The sequence below is a fragment of the Sorex fumeus genome, unplaced genomic scaffold (assembly GCF_029834395.1).
Source record: "Sorex fumeus unplaced genomic scaffold, SorFum_2.1 ptg000030l, whole genome shotgun sequence".
NCBI classification, from domain to species: domain Eukaryota; kingdom Metazoa; phylum Chordata; class Mammalia; order Eulipotyphla; family Soricidae; genus Sorex; species Sorex fumeus.
Genome location: NW_026606087.1, coordinates 28,006,824 through 28,022,970, shown reverse-complemented (window position 1 = coordinate 28,022,970; position 16,147 = coordinate 28,006,824). Strand labels below are relative to the sequence as shown.

Here is a 16,147-nt window from a genome sequence, read left to right as displayed (position 1 = left end):
ATTTTATAGCCAGCGACTTTACTATACGAGTATATTGTTTCTAAGAGCTTCTTGATAGAGGTTTTAGGGTTCTCTAAATGTAGTATATCATCTGCAAATAGTGAGAGTTTGATTTCTTCTTTGGAAATAGAACAGAGACCTGAATTTGACCAAAGACTTGTTTGTTAATTAATTTATTCATTCTTTTTGATTGAAATAACTTTGGTTTAAAACCCTGTGTATGTTTTAGAACTACATGTTCACACACCTTCAAATGATGTTATGGTGTTGTGGTTGTAATACCATACCTATATAACAGTCTAATGAACCCTGTCAACCCTTTGATTTTATACCTCTCATAATTTTCATTCTGCTTTAAGAATTCAAGGGATTTTGAGGCTACAGCAGTAGTATAGCAGGTAGGGAGCTTAACTTGTACACAGCCACTCTGGATTTGATACCCACCATCCCACAGGCTACCCGAACCCCTCCAGAACTGATATTTGAATGCAAGTTGGGAGTTAGCCTGAATATGCTGGATGTCACCCCCAAACAAAAAACATACAAACAAAAAATAAGTCAAGGGATTTTTTGGGTTTAGTTTGGTCTGTTTCATTGCTTTATTTCTTCAAATTCTTCATATGAATGAATCATCCATGTATGACAAAGAGTTGAATTTTTGCAGTTCATTTACAACCTCCTATTATTATATGAAGTATATTTTGTAATCTAGTCTTAATTTTGTTACATGAGCTGCTTTTTCCTCCTGAAAATATCTTCAAGGATAATTTTATTCCTTCCTTTCATATTATCTAAGTCAGACCACTTAGAATAATGATTAAATGTTACTCTGATCTAACAATCCCATAGCTTTAACACAGTTAAATGTAAAATTAAAAAATGTTTTGAGCTCTTGTCTGAGGCAAATGTTTATTCCTACCCAGCTTCATCTTGTTTCAGACCAAACATACTGCAATAAGAAGGGAATGTGATTTGCCCTCTTGTTCAATTTCTTTGCTTCCTGCATGTATTCCTTTATCTGCTCTATATCAGACAATAATTAGACAAAGACACAGTTTTATTTTATTTTTTATTAGTGAAACACCATGAGGTACAGTTATAGACTTTTAAATTTTTGTGCTTGGATTTCAGTTATACAACGATCAAGTACCCATCCCTCCACCAGTGCCCATTTTCTACCACCACGGGTCCCAGTATCCCTCCCACCCCCCATCCCCCCATCTCACCCTGCCTCTGTGGCAGGGCATTTCCTTTTGTTCTCTCTCTCTCTCTCTTTTTAGGTGTTGTGGCTTGCAAGAGAGGCATTGAGTGGCAATCATGTTTGGTCTATGGTCTACTTTCAGCATGCTTCTCCCATCCTGGGAGGATCCTTCCAACAACTTTATTTGGTGCTCCCTTCTCTATCTGAGCTTCCTTTTCCCCTAGCATGTGTGGCTGGCCTCCAAGCCATGGAGCAAAATTCCTGGTACTAATCTCGGCCACTCTTGGATGTTAGTCTCCTATTTTGTTACTTCATGTTCCCCAGATGAATGCAATCTTTCTATGTCTATCCCTCTCTTTCTGACTCATTTTGCTTAGCATGATACTTTCCATGTAGTACCACTTGTATGTAAATCTCATGACTTCATCTTTTCTAACAGCTACATAGTACTCCATTGAAGACACAGTTTTAGAGATTATACAGTTTTTATTAAAAAAAAACTCTTTTTTTAGTATTCCTACATGGTACCTCTAATAGCTGGAACTTTCTCTTTCCTCAAACTTCTTCTCTGGGTTACTCTGAGCTCCTCTGGTGACAATCATAAGACTGGTTGTCAGGGTTACAGAAGACTCCTCTGGGTGCTTACATTTAACTCTTTCTCAGCTCTGATCTGAGGAAGTGTTCCCCACTTCAACCAATTTTTTTTAAGACACAGACAGTTTCTCTTGAAGAGAAAATCTGATCAGCTTCTCATTGCTAGACCCCCTGCAGGTTCATAGTTAAATTCATTTTCCTGCTCTGTCCAAGAAATTTCAGCTTTTTCCTGTTGCAGTATGCAATCTTTGCTCTGCATTTAGGTGGAAAAATTTATTTTAGATGTAATACTGTCCTCCCATTGTTCATTGATTTGCTTGAGCGGGCCCAGAAATGTCTTCATTTTGAGACTTGTTACTGTGTTTGGCATATCGAATATGTCATGAGTAGCTTGCCAGGCTTTGCCGTGCAGGCGAGATACTCTGGGGCTCTCCAAGAGGGGCAGAGGAATAGAACTTGGGTCAGCCGGGTTGGCCACGTGCAAAGCAAACGCCTGGGTAGGGCGTTTTCCTTGCACGCGGCCAACCCGAGTTCAATTCCTCTGTCCCTCTCAGAGAGCCTGGCAAGCTACTAAGAGTATCCCACCTACACGGCGGAGTCTGGCAAGCTTCCTGTGGCATATTTGATATGCCAAAGACAGTAACAAGAAGTCTCACAATAGAGACATTACTGGTGCCCGCTTTTGCAAAAATTAGGTGTAGGCAAATATTAAAACTTTGTCCCTCATAATCCAAGAGACACATGGTAAGAGGTCTAAATCAACATGGCAGAGCCTCTCTCTATAAACTTAAGGTGAAAAATGGGAAGCAGCGTAGTACGGAGTTGTAGGCAGCTAAGCTGGGTTCTGTTCCTGATATGCCATGTGGTTTCCAGAGCCCTACAGAAGTGATCCTGGAGCACAGACCCTCAATAGTAAGCCCTAAGCACAACCAGCTATGGCAAAAAAATAATAATAATGAACATTACAATGTAAATAAATAAACTTAAGGTAAAAGCATTCCTAGTCTGAAAAAACATTTTGGGGATTATTCTTTTTTTTTGAATCTTTTGTATATAGTATTAAACTTTATTCCTGAAAGTGGGGAAATTTTGAAAATTCTCCCAAAATAAGAGGAAGATTTGTATTATAGTTCTGTTTCAGGTTAAGTTTTTCTTCCAAATGACTTTATAAATGAGCTCTTATTTCCTTCTGGCTCTGTGTTCAAGAGTCACACCAACAGTGCTCAGAGGACCATATGTTATCCGGAAAATCGAACTTGGGAGATCCACATGTAAGACAATAGCCTTAAAACCTCTACTATCTTTCTGGCCCCAGAAATCATTAGTAAGCCATGACACTCTTACCATAATGTACCTAAATTTCCCTAGCTCTGTATTATCATTTCTTTCTTGACCTTTTCACGATAGCATACATTCATACACCCATGTAATTCACCTCTCAAACTAGATTCTTGTTTGAGTTTCTCCTAGAAATACTATGGTCACATTTCAGAAACTGAGAATAAGTAATCTGGTTTTTGTCTTTCATCTCTTATTCACCTTTCCCTTCTCTCTTTACCTTTGAAACTTACTGTGATAATGAGAGAGTTTACCTTGGTGACTTCATTTGCATCCATCAATCATCCCCCTAACCAATGTAAAACTTAGAGAATTCAGATGAATGAATGACAAACAGACCAGTTGATAGTCTTGTCTATTTGCTTCTGAAGTTGCTAGGCTGAAAGGACCCTACTTTGTAACGCAAAGGACCAGTCACAAGAGAGACAGAGTGATGTATCAAGAAAGAGCTTTAGTGGCAACAATCGCACAGGTTGTATGATTGTACAATCTGGATCTCAAAGTAATTGCTTTTGTCTGCATGGTCACAAGAAAGGGTTATGATAGAGAAATAACAGCGTAGAGAATGCAGAACAAAAACTCCTGAGTGAACAATAACACTGTCTCCACCCACCACATGGGATAGTCTTCTGGTGTATTCTGCACTACCTTTAGTCTTTTGGGCAAGGACAGTCACCATTGTCTAATGTTGATATTTGGTCTGGTTTCACTGTTATCCCTCAGTTTCAGCTGAGAATTAATTTTGTTTTGATGAGTTCTAAGATTCTAAGTTTTAAGTTCATGAAGTTTTATTCATTTTGACCACTTGCAAATTAAAAAGCAGATCTTTCTCATGACTTTAAAATTTTTAGATTTCTTTCCTTTGCCATAAAGCATGCTCTCTGTCATAACAGCATGGATCATGGGGTCAAGGGTGAACTGGACTCAAATCCTCACTTTTCTACATATTGTTTTAGCTCCTGTGAAGATTATTTTTTTTATTTATTTACTTATTTATTTTTGCTTTTTGGGTCACACCCAGCATTGCACAGGGGTTACTCCTAGGTCATGCACTCAGGAATTACTCCTGGCAGTGCTCCGGTGACCATATGGGAATTGAACCCAGGTTGGCTGTGTGCAAGGCAAACACTCTCCCTGTTGTGCTATATCCCTCCAGCCCTTCCCATGAAGATCTTGAGTGGCATTAAACCCCCACTTTCTCTTTTACAAATAGTAAAAATGGATTCTTCCCTATTTAGTAATTTATTGTGAGGAACAAATGATATATGTTACTTAGTATTTGTCTTTATTACTGTTAATACCCAATAACAGCATAATTATTGGGGGATTTTTAAATATAATGAATGGAAAATTTTTTTATCAGAATAGTCATTAAAATATTCATTGGAATAACTGAACACTAAATTCAGAAAGTCTTTTATTGTTGGTCTAGTATATTATAACATTTTACTTATGTTTTAGCAGATTCTGAAAAATTTTATTGGTGATGAACTAATTCGTTAACTCCTCTAGTGTTTAGGAGGCAAGAACTTAGTTTATAAAACCCTGCGATCATATCTGAAGTAATTTAACAAGAGGTGAAGATAAAAAGAAAATAGCAGGTTTATTAAATTTCACTTCTGGTAGCCTTTGGAGCCTTTAATTCTCAATAAATTTTCAAGATGAAGTTGTCTTTTCAAATAGCAGTTTTTGTTTCCAACTCATCAGCTTTCCCCATGTTGCATTATAGAGTGTTTCAAACAAAAGCACCAAAAAAATTAGCTGTTATTGCTCCTTGGGGAAATGCATTAATATCTTGTCTACCACCTTGAAATTTTGGTCCTATCTAAAACTCAAAAATGTTCTTTTAAAAAGTGTCTCAGGCAGCTGACTTTGCACTACTCATCTCTCCACAAATATATTTTTTTGTTGTTTCCTCTCAATTTCTTTTATTTTTTTCATTTTTAAAGTATTGTTTTAAGGGTCATTATTTTAATGTTAAAACAGTATTTCTACTTTTGCTCAGTCAGAGAACAGTGAAAAATGACTTCTGCTCCATTTACATATTTGCTTTTGAATGGAGCCAAAGAAAATAGAGGTTTTTCTCTTCCTACCAGCAGCTGAGTGCTTTAAGTTGCCTGGCCCAGGGGTGCTTTTGTTTCATTTTAAAGAGCCCTTTTTCAGGAGCATCTGTGTAGTAATCCTTCTTGTTCTATGCACACAGCACATTTGGCAGAATTTGATGCCAAGAAGACAAAGCATTGTTGAGTTTGGAACTGTTTTATGATGCTGCTGTTCTCCCTCAAAAATCTTTCAAAAATGAAGACTTAATTCTGCTTCTAAAGAGTAAATGGTTGGCTATTTTGTTTGCTTGTTTGATAGTAGTTTGGGATGATATCAAAGGATGTCCTATATACTTTTAACTAGTTTATCTGAAAGTATTATTCTGCCCTATTTATAATCTGACAGAGAGAACCCCTCCATAAAATAGCTGTGAAACTTCAAAGTATATTTGAAGTTTTTCTTGCATTCAATGTAATGTAGTGAGTGGTTTAATGTATATGTGTGTGTGTGTGTGTGTGTGTGTCTGTGTATGTGTGTATTTGTAGATATATATGGTTTATAGATATATTTGATTAAGAGAAAATATTGATGAGAAGAAAGAAAAATATTTACAATTAAACCTAAAATTCTAGCTAATTTTTTACATAAATAGGCATTTGACTTATTCATGATACTACATGATCAAAGGTCTGGATGCAGTAATTTTTCTTTTTTTCTTTCTCTGTCTCTTTTTCTCTCTGTCTCTGTCTGTCTGTCTGTCTGTCTGTCTGTCTCTCTCTCTCTCTCTCTCTCACACACACACACACACACACACCCAGTGGCCCAAAACAAAGGGGTTACTTCTTTCTCTGCACTCAGGAATTCCTCCTGACCATACTCCTCTGGAGACCATAGCAGGTGCCAGGAATTCAGCCTAGGTCGGCCTGGTGTAAGCCAAGTGCCCTACAGGCCGTGTTATATCTCTGGCCTGGAGGCAGAGTTTCTTTCTCGGGTTGCACCTTCAGATACAGTCACGGACTCCTATTCCTGAGAAGTCAGAGCTGCCAGACATAGAGAAGAGTATCTTACCATTAGCAGCTAGGGAAGACTGGTTCGAGTTCCAAACTCATTAATTCATTCTTTTCATGTGCCGCATGGCACATTGGAAAGAGTATGGGCTTGGATTTCAACTAGATTTAATTCCTGGCTATGATTATTATTAGTAAGTATCCATAAACAGGGAAGTTTTCTGAGTCCCAACTACTTTTTCGGCAAGTTGAAAATAATAATATTGATACCAATGTGGTATTTTTCAATTTAAGTAGGTTAATAGTAAACGGACAAATAGACGTTTCACAAATGGTAGCTATGATTATTTATGTTTTAGAATTAAATTTTTTTCTCTTAGGGTCTGTGCTTTTGTTTCTCAAGTGATTTATAATTGCTGATTCAGAATTCCAAGCTGCCTAAAGCCTACTGTGTTTGCAAGAAAATGCAGAGGTCCGGCTCTCTTGACATTAGAGGCACTTGAAGTGGCATCTACAGTAAGAAGTCAGACTCTAATAATCCTCTGTAATTAGCTCTAATACATTAAGATTTTGAAAATGGAACCAGCAAAGCTGCCTGCACGATCTTTGAGTGGCAATTGTTATAATTTATGGTCTTTTTGTGCATAAAAGATGCCCAGAGAGAGTTGAAATGAGACACTATGCAGACAGCGATACAAATGACCTTGCCTACAAGCCATGAAAGACAAACACTGAAAATGAAAAGAAGAAAAATAGCCAAGCATACAGTCGCAGAAATAACTCTTGTGACTTCAAAACATTAAAAATAAAACCACTTTGCTTGTGTGTCTGTCCTTGACAGTATAATTTCATCTTTTTAGTTGCCTCTCAGCTTGTTTTATTTCCAACCATGATGGATAGAAAACCTAAATGAAGAGTACATTTTTATCCTTACACTAAAAAGAATATTAAATATATAAACACATACACATGCACATATGCAGTGTGTCCTCATTCTGTACATATTTATGTGCATATGAACAGTATATAAGTAAATATATTCATATATGTCTAACAAGCATCAATGCATATGGTGAATATATCTACAAATGCATATAAACATGTATTCTAATATTCATATATAACTTAATATGCACACACAAATTAATTATCAAAATAAATTCTACTTTCCTTCTGTAAACATTAGTAATCCTAAATAATACCTAAATGTATGCTGTGTTTATTATGAGCCTAGGTTGGCAGCCTGGATATCTGAGACTTTCTTGCCATCTGAAACCATCCCTTTCTTTAATCTCCCTGCAACAGCTCAGGCTTTCCATCTCGACCCTGTAGCAGCCTCCGCTACATTTCAGAAGACTGCCTCCTGGTTACCAGTTAACATTCTTTTGCTTTGTTTTGTTTTTTGAAATCTTTATCTTTTCATTTTAACTTGCTGGGATTTTGTTTGTTTGTTTGTTTGTTTGGAGGCCATAAGTGGCGGTACACAGGGCCTACTCCTGTCTCTTGGTTCAGGGATGGCTCCTGGTGGGCTTGGGGAACCATTGAAGGTGTGGGGATTAAACCTGGGTCTGTGGCGTGCAGACCAAGGGACTTATTTACTGTGCCACCAACCACTCAGCATCCTTTAGACAATTTAGTACAGAGAATTTTTCCTGGTGTCTCTCCTTCATCTAGAATTTTCCATCAAGTCATCTATCTCTCCTCTTTCTTTATAGTTGTTTCCTTGGATTTTTGTAAAAAAGCACTAAAACTCTAGTGACTTAGACAACAGTAATGAATTACCTCTCATATCTGGAAGACAGAAATTCAGGATCAACATGTCAGGCAGGGTTTATTCATTCTGAGACCTGTGGGTAAGAATGAATTTCCTTTATGCTTTTTTCATTTTTTTTTTCATCATCCTGTTAATCGTCGATTGCCTCGAGCAGGCCCCAGTAACGTCTCTTTCATCCTAGCCCTGAGATTATATTCAGGGCTCTTTAGGAGAATGAGACCCATCATTGTTACTGGTATTTGGCATATTTGGTAGGCCACGGGGAGTTTGCCAGACTCTGCCCTGTGGGCAGGCTACATTCGACAGCCTGCAAGTTTGTCCAAAGTAGGAATGAGATAATAAGATGTCATAATAAAAAATTCTGATAAGATGTCGCGCGGCCGCATTTGCGGCCGCGCAGTTCCAGGATCTGGATTTTATAGTCTCTGAGTCTTGGCCGCTGATGGGATTACACGGCGCCAGGGGGCCAGGTGGTGGGTGTGACCCCCGCCTACTGGAATTTGGAGGATCTGGGTGGAAGATGCTCGACTCCAATTCGAGTAGGCTTGGAGGTCTCGGCCCCGGAACCCGCGTGGCTTTGTCCCTCTGCCAGTACCTTCAGGTGTGCGGAGAGTGGTCTCAGCATGGTGGTGGCTGGTCCTGGAGGTCTCCGGCTGCCGTAGCCCTGGCCGGGGCGGGGAGGAAAGCTCAACCCGCTCCCCTCCAAGGGACTCCGGGAAGGAACACCGAGGCGCGGGGGCAGAGACTGCCCTTTATGCTAGTTGGCAGTTTTCTGTCAACTTGGCTTATAACACATCACACTATCCAGTACTGAGTCCTCCTGGTCAACTTAGGTTTCCTATAGTTTCAGGGAAAGAAACACCCAGCAACTTTGTGGGTTATATAGTCAAAGGTGCTTGGGTCATTAATGTGTGAGAACTATATACCTGAATTAATGTTAGTCTTAGGTTCTGATAGACGTGTCATACAGTTTGCTTTTATTTTTTACTTGACTGGGATGCAAGTACTTCTGTTGGTTATGAAAATTTCTACAGGTTCAATGATATGGCTAAATGAATTAAGGCTTATAAGATAAAATCAATCTTATAAGATAAAGGGCTTATAAGATTGCTTATAAATTAAAATCTAAGGTGGAAAAAGATCCTGAAGAAAAAGAATGCTGGGGTTAGAGTGATGGTAGAGCGGGTAGGGTGTTTGTCTCGCATGCGGCCGACCTGGATTTGATTCCCAGCATCGCATATGGTCCCCTGAGCACTGCCAGCAGTAATTCCTGAGTGCAGAGCCAGAAATAACCCCTGTGTATCTCCAGATGTGACCCCCTCCAAAAAAAAAGAAATGGAATGCTAATAAGATCATCCTCATCATAATCCATCATTCCAGGTATGTTTTGTTTGTTTTTGTGGCAAACAGAATGGTTGAGCCACACATGGAAGTATTCACAGCTTATTCCTGGCTCTGTCTGTACACAGGGAATACTCCTGGTGGTGCTTGGGAGATCAGTGTTATAGATTAAACTAAAGCCAACTGCAGGCAAAGACAGCAGTTTTTTTTTCCTTCTTATATTTATTTATTGAATCACTGTGGGAAAAGTTACAAAGCTTTCAGGTTTAAGTCTCGGTCATACAATAATCAAACACCTCTCCCTTCACCAGTACTCATTTTTCACCATCAAGAACCCCAATATACCCCCCTCCCACCCCTCCCAATGCCTGTGAGGAAGATGATTTCTACTTAACTCTTCTCTACATTGATTACATTCATTATTTCAAAAAAAGGTTCACCATTATTGTTTAGAATTCCCCCCCCACCCCAACAATCAAAATTGCTGAAAAGACATTGTGAAATACTTTGTTTTCTATAGCTGGTTATGAGAATCATATAAAAATTTTGGATTTCTGCAAAGAGCCAGATAATTACGAGACTGGTTTCTGTGCATCTGGTGTTATGGGGGGCAACTCGTGGCCTCGGTAAGGCATGAAGGACGAGCCGGTACCACCCCCCTTCCCATGAGACTGCAGTTGCCCCGTCACCGCCAGCTCATACCTGGCTTTCCTATAAGCTCTGAGGCGGCAGCCACCTTGCTGCTGGGGGGGCAGGGGGGAGGCAGAAGGGAGTAACACCCTTTCCCTCCCGGGGAGGCATGGTGCTGTAGTTTAACGCATGGAGCATTCACTTTTCTGCCGCAAGCTGCCGGGCTCTGGACTAAGTCCTTTTGCCTCTGGAGCCATGGCCGTGCCAGAGAGCCGCTCGTGGGGGGCAACTCGTGACCTTGATGGGGCGTGAAGGATGAGCAGGTACTGTCCCCCTTCTCATGAGTCTGCAGTTTCCCCATCACTGCTAAAGCCAGCACTTTAACCCCTGTACCCCTGTATGAATGATATTTCTACCCTTCAGTCTCTTTATATGTATGTGTTTGTTTCTGTGTCCAAGTTTCTCCCTTTTAAATGGACACAGTCATGTTGTATGAGAGCCTACTGCAATGACCCTCATATTAAGTAATCATCTTTAAAATATTTATCTCCAAATAAGGTCACAGATACTGGTATTGGGAATTTAATATTATCTGGAGGATACAATTCAACCCATAATACTCTCTTGGAAAAAAAAAAGGAAACAAGTTCTCTGGGGCTGGAGAGGCAGCACAGACGCTGAAATGCAGAGACTGCGGGACCACCTGCTTGGTGTACAGTCCCGAAAACCTGAACTCCTACACGGGTGATTTCAAAACACCCCCACCTTGCATCCATGCAACCCTGGGTTGATCATCGATATCCCATATGGTGCCCCAGTGCCACCTGAGTGACTCACCCCTGTGTGCAGAAGGAGGAAGTCTGGAGCACTGCCAGGTGTGCCCCCCTGGAAAAAGGAAGACAAAAAGAACTCTTTACAGGCTTTCATTTTACTTAACAGGTAACACCCCTCCACGTCCTGATCTTTTATTTTATAGATAAAATGTGGCTATGGCCCTCTTTGTTTTTATTAAATCTCAGTTTTCTTTTTCTTTTTCAATCTCAGCAACCATGGTGTTATCATGTCCCTGGTCATGGTCATACGAAAACACATGCTCTGCTGCTTTTCTGTGAGTGCTCTGACAAAATAACACAAAATTGGCTGCCTAAAAGAGCATGAATTTTTAATCTTACAGTTCCAGAGGACAGATTTTTTCTTAATTTCCTTTTGCTTTATTTCATTAGCTAAGACTCTTCTTTTTTTTTTTTTTCAATTAAAGAAAAGGTACAAAGCTTTCATGTTTGAGTTTCGGTCACACGGTGATTGAACAACCCTCCCTCCACCAGTGTACGTCCTCCCGGACCAATGTCCCCAGTATCCCCCCATCTCAACCCTCCTCCTGCCTCTATGACAAACAGTTTCCCCCAAACTCTCTCTCTACTTTTGGGCATTAGAGTTCGCAATATAGATACTGAGAGGCTATCACATTTGGTCCTTTATCTACTTTTATGGCCCTCTTTTAGTTTTTCCTCCTTAACTCCTTTAGTGGTAAGCTCTGTTTTGAAAAACTTAAATGTCCATCAGAAAACTTTCTCTAACAAAAACTGTAATTGGCCTAACAGAACATTTTGTTGTTTCTAGAAGAACCAATTGGAAGCAAAATCAGTTTTTTCCTCCTTCAAAGCTTATCGATAATATCCATAAATAAACATAGTATATTTTGTGTTGTGACATTTAATGTAGCAATGTAGCACTGTCCTCCTGTTGTTCATCAATTTGCTCTAGCAGGCACCAGTAATGTTTCCATTGTGAGACTGGTTGTTACTGGGTTTTTTTTTTGGGGGGGGGGGGGAGAGCATATCGAATACGTCATGGGTAGCTTTCCAGGCTTTGCTGTGTGGGCAAGATACTCTCTGAGGCTTGCCGGGCTCTCCCAGAGGGACGGATAGGTCGTTTTCAAGGCGAATGCCTTAAGCTTCTGGACTGGAGCAATAGCATAGTGGGTTCGACGTTTGCTTTGCACGAGGCTCAGGAGAGGAGGAGGGATCGATTTCTCTACCCCTCTCGGGGAGCCCAGCAAGCTACCGAGAGTATACCACCCTGGCAAGCTGCCCATGGCATATTTGATGTGCCAAAAGCAGTTACAGCAAGTCTCACAATGGAGACGTTACTGGTGCCTACTTGAGAAAATTGATAAACAACAGGAGGACAGTGCAAGACAGTGCAGACATTTAATGGGAAATACAACAAAGACTAGGATACTAATACAACAAGTAGCACAGCGGTAGGGCATTTGCCTTACAAGCGGCCAACATGGTCGACCCAAGTTCGATTCCTCCGCCCCTCTCGGAGAGCCCGGCAAGCTACTGAGAGGATCTCGCCTGCTCGGCAGAGCCTGGCAAGCTCCCCATGATGTATTCGATATGCCAAACACAGTAACAAGTCTCATGATGGAGACGTTACTGGGCCCATCTCGAGCAAATCAATGAACAATGGGAGGACCATGATCACCGTGATCATTTAACTTACTCTCCACACATCCAGGCAAGCCTCATGCATGAAGGAACCGGAAGAGGAACCCAGGCATGTGGGTCCCGGGGCTGAGATCTCCAAGCCTGCTTGGATCAGGATTGGGCCTTCTCCACCCAGATCCCCCATCTTCCATTAGGTAGGCGTTACACCCACCAGCTGCCACCAGCGCCAGGCCAAGACCCAGAAACTATAAAACCCAGTTCCCAGGCGACATCTTATCTCATTCTTCTCATCCTATCTCATACTTTGGAGAACCCAGCGGGCTACTGAAAGTATCCTGCCCGCATGGCAGAGTCTGGCAAACCTCCTGTGTCGTACTCAATATGCCAAATACCAGTAACAGTGATGGGTCACATTCTCCTAACCCTGAAAGAGCATTGGATATGGTTCTTTTAAAATCTCAGGGCTAAGAAGAAGGAGACATTACTGGTGCCTGCTTTAGGCAATTGACGAAAAACAGGATGATCATGATTGTGACTGTTATTTTTTATAACTCAGTGAACTCCACTGAGAGCTTTACCAGTCATAAGAGCCTCTGTGACGTACTTTCATCATAGTCCCTTTCCTTACTCCCAAGTAATCCCAGCCTGACATGTATAGAGATCACTTTCTGAGTTTACTTATGTTGAATCAACTGTTTCTTTATGTGTTATGCATCATTCAACACTCTAGTTTATGTGCCCCATATTTTTAACTTAATATGTCAATGCAGTCTTTTAAACTATATAGGCCTCCATTCCATCACTTCATTTTTCATATAGCTTTTTGGCTAAAGAATCCAGACAATTGAACCTGTAGAATGTTCCAGGCCAAACATGTCTTATTCATGGTATTGTTCAGCATTTACTTGAAGGGCCAACAGTCATGTTCATGAGTAATTTAATTTATTTTCTTTTTATTCAGAAGACAGAACTGGGATCAGTAGATAGGATTCACAGCACCATTGCTATTATACTGACATACAAATCAAATTTTAATATTTACATTCTGGGTAAAAGTAAAGGCTAAATCAAATTTACAAACATGGACCCAGAGGAGAGGAATGGATAGTGTTTTGTGTGCTGGAGACCTAGGTTTAGTTGGCCAAGTAGTCCCTGGCTTCCCTAAACACTGCTTCAGATCTCTCTTCCCAAAGAGGAAGAAAGCCTTAGCAGATATCAATAACCTAAAAAAAATGAGTAAACTCCCTGTTTAAAATCTTTTTTCTGTTAGAGGTCTGAGACATAGCAGATAAGGTACTTGCCTTGCATGTGTCCAACTTGAGTTCGATCCCTGGCACCGTATATGGTCCCCCAACACCCCTCTCTGTCAGGAGGGACCACCTGGCACAGAGCCAGAGGAAGCCATAAGCACCACCAAATGTGACTCAAAAAATTTTTAATTAAATCAAAACTAGGGACTGAGGAGACAGTACAGCAGATTAAGTGCTTTCCTGTTACACAGCTGACCTGGGTTCAATCTCTGGCACCCCATATGGTTCCTCAAACTTTCCAGGAGTGATCCTGAGCACAGAGCCAGGAGTAAACACTGAGCACAGCATATCATGGTCCAAAGTCCAAAATAAAACTAATTTGTATATAATTTATATATGTAAAACAAACGATTAATTTTTATTATTCTAAATATACACATATCCTATTTATTTATTACAGAAAATATCTTGTTCTTAGTTGTTAAGCAGGATAATGAATAATCCCCCTCTAGCAAATTATTGCTCCAAAATTCAATAAAGTATCTGGTGAAAATACAATCCATATTTTAATTTACTTGTGTGCTGTGGTCATGTGCTTCTTTATTTGATGATCAGAAAAATTAACATGAGTGATTAGAAATAATTTTTATTGCCAAAGTTTTAATGAATAGCTCTCTTGTATTCATAGAGCATATCAATATGGATTTGGTCACATTCATTGCTCATTTGGCAACAGACTGTGATGTTGGAATGTGCTGCAGGAAATGACGATTTTTTTTTTCCTTTTTCAAAAGTGTAGATTCAACTTGTTTCTATTATTAGGTTCAAAGCCTTGTCCTAGCCCTGAAAGTGACCTGGTTCAGGTGACTAAAAAACGTCAGTAAGGAATATTAAGAAGAGTAAAGCTATTTAATTTAATAGGCTTATTTTTTTCTCTAAGTGCTTCTGTAAAAGAATATTACTAAAATCAAAGAACATTTTATGTTCACCCATTTTATATTTTTATAGTAACCATATATTTTTTTCAGACTTCTCAATATGAAAAAAACAGTGAAAGAACATAATTTACAAGATGAACAGGAAGATTGCAAAGTTTTGTATTAGCAAGAATTTGAAAACAGAAAGAAAGGTATAACAAAACCAGAGATGTGTCATTTTCAGTAAACATTGTTTTGTTGGGGAAACTGCCAGTTTCCTTTATTAAATATTTCACTAAAGAAACTTGAAAATATTTTTTTCTTTTAACATTTAAGGATTACCAACATGAGAGAAATCAAACATCTGTGGACTTAGTGGAAACATTTCAATATTATTATTATTTAAACGCTTGTATGTTTGAATTTAAATAGTAGTTACTGAGGTCATCAGTCAATTTACCTTACTGTGTCACTGAGTAATCCTTGCACTTGTCCAAAATAAAAACTGCCTCTAAATTCCAAGTCTCTACTTTTCTTTCTGTTTTGAAATTCTTGCTAATAACAAAACTTTGCAATCTTCCTGTTAATCTTATAAAATATGTTCTTTCACTGTTATTTTCATATTGAGAAGTCTGAAAAAATATATGGTTACTATAAAAATATAAAATGTTGGACGAACATGAAATGTTCCTTGATTTTGGTAATATTCTTTTACAGAAGTACTTAGAGGAAAAAATAAGCCTATTAAATTAAAAAGCTTTACTCTTCTTAATATTCCTTATTGACATTTTTCAGTCACTTGTACCAGGTAAATTTCAGGGCTAGGGCTAGGCTTTGAATCTAATAATAGAAACAAGTTGAATCTACAGTGTATATTTTCTATACTTCTTGAGTACTGGTTGGAGTCTTTCTGGCCATCTGCCTTATTTATTGTTCATTATCTTAGTCTCTCTGTGAGCCTAAACTTTGAGGCAGAATTTTATAATAGGAAAGCCCAGGAATTTGTAGGAGATCAAAAATGTAGGATGAACCAGCAAAAAACCAAAACTGCTTATAGCAGCTGATAAGAGTAAACTGAGGCTTCCTCTTTCAGCAGTTAAATTTAGCAACTAAAGATATTACAGTTCTCACCTATAAAGAGTACTTTTGTTACACAATGGCTTCGGATATCTTTGAGATGTTGGAAATCATACAATATGGGAAATATTGGGTAGCAACTTCAAAAGTCTGAACCAAGTAAGTCAGTCCTTTGTCATTTCACAATGATCAAAATGTCCTTGCAAGAGTAGATACTTGCAGAATTATTCAAATTATGTAACTCTTACTTTTTTCCTAGGATCCAAGTTGAATCCAAATTTTCCAATTATCTCATTTACAAAAAGTCCCTAAGAGTGATCAAGTAGAGAAGCCAGACATCTGCTGAAAATATCCATTTGAAACCTTTAGTGAGTTACAATATGCTTATAAATGAATTCGTGAACTTAAGGTTAGAACTTTAGATTCTTTATAAATTAGAAGTCCTCTTGACATTATTCAGTTTTTTCGAAGTTTTTATGTTATGAATTCATTGTCACAAACAGTGCAGGAGCATGTATGTGT

The 16,147-nt window shown here is 39.1% G+C and overlaps 1 protein-coding gene and 1 pseudogene across 22 annotated transcripts in view; both read left to right on the top strand.

Annotated features, from left to right (window-relative positions):
• DLG2 (discs large MAGUK scaffold protein 2) overlaps positions 1 to 16,147 on the top strand; it is a 1,600,462-nt gene that overhangs the window by 965,843 nt on the left and 618,472 nt on the right. The window lies entirely within an intron of this gene.
• On the top strand, positions 8,735 to 8,965 carry LOC130025648 (uncharacterized; annotated as a pseudogene).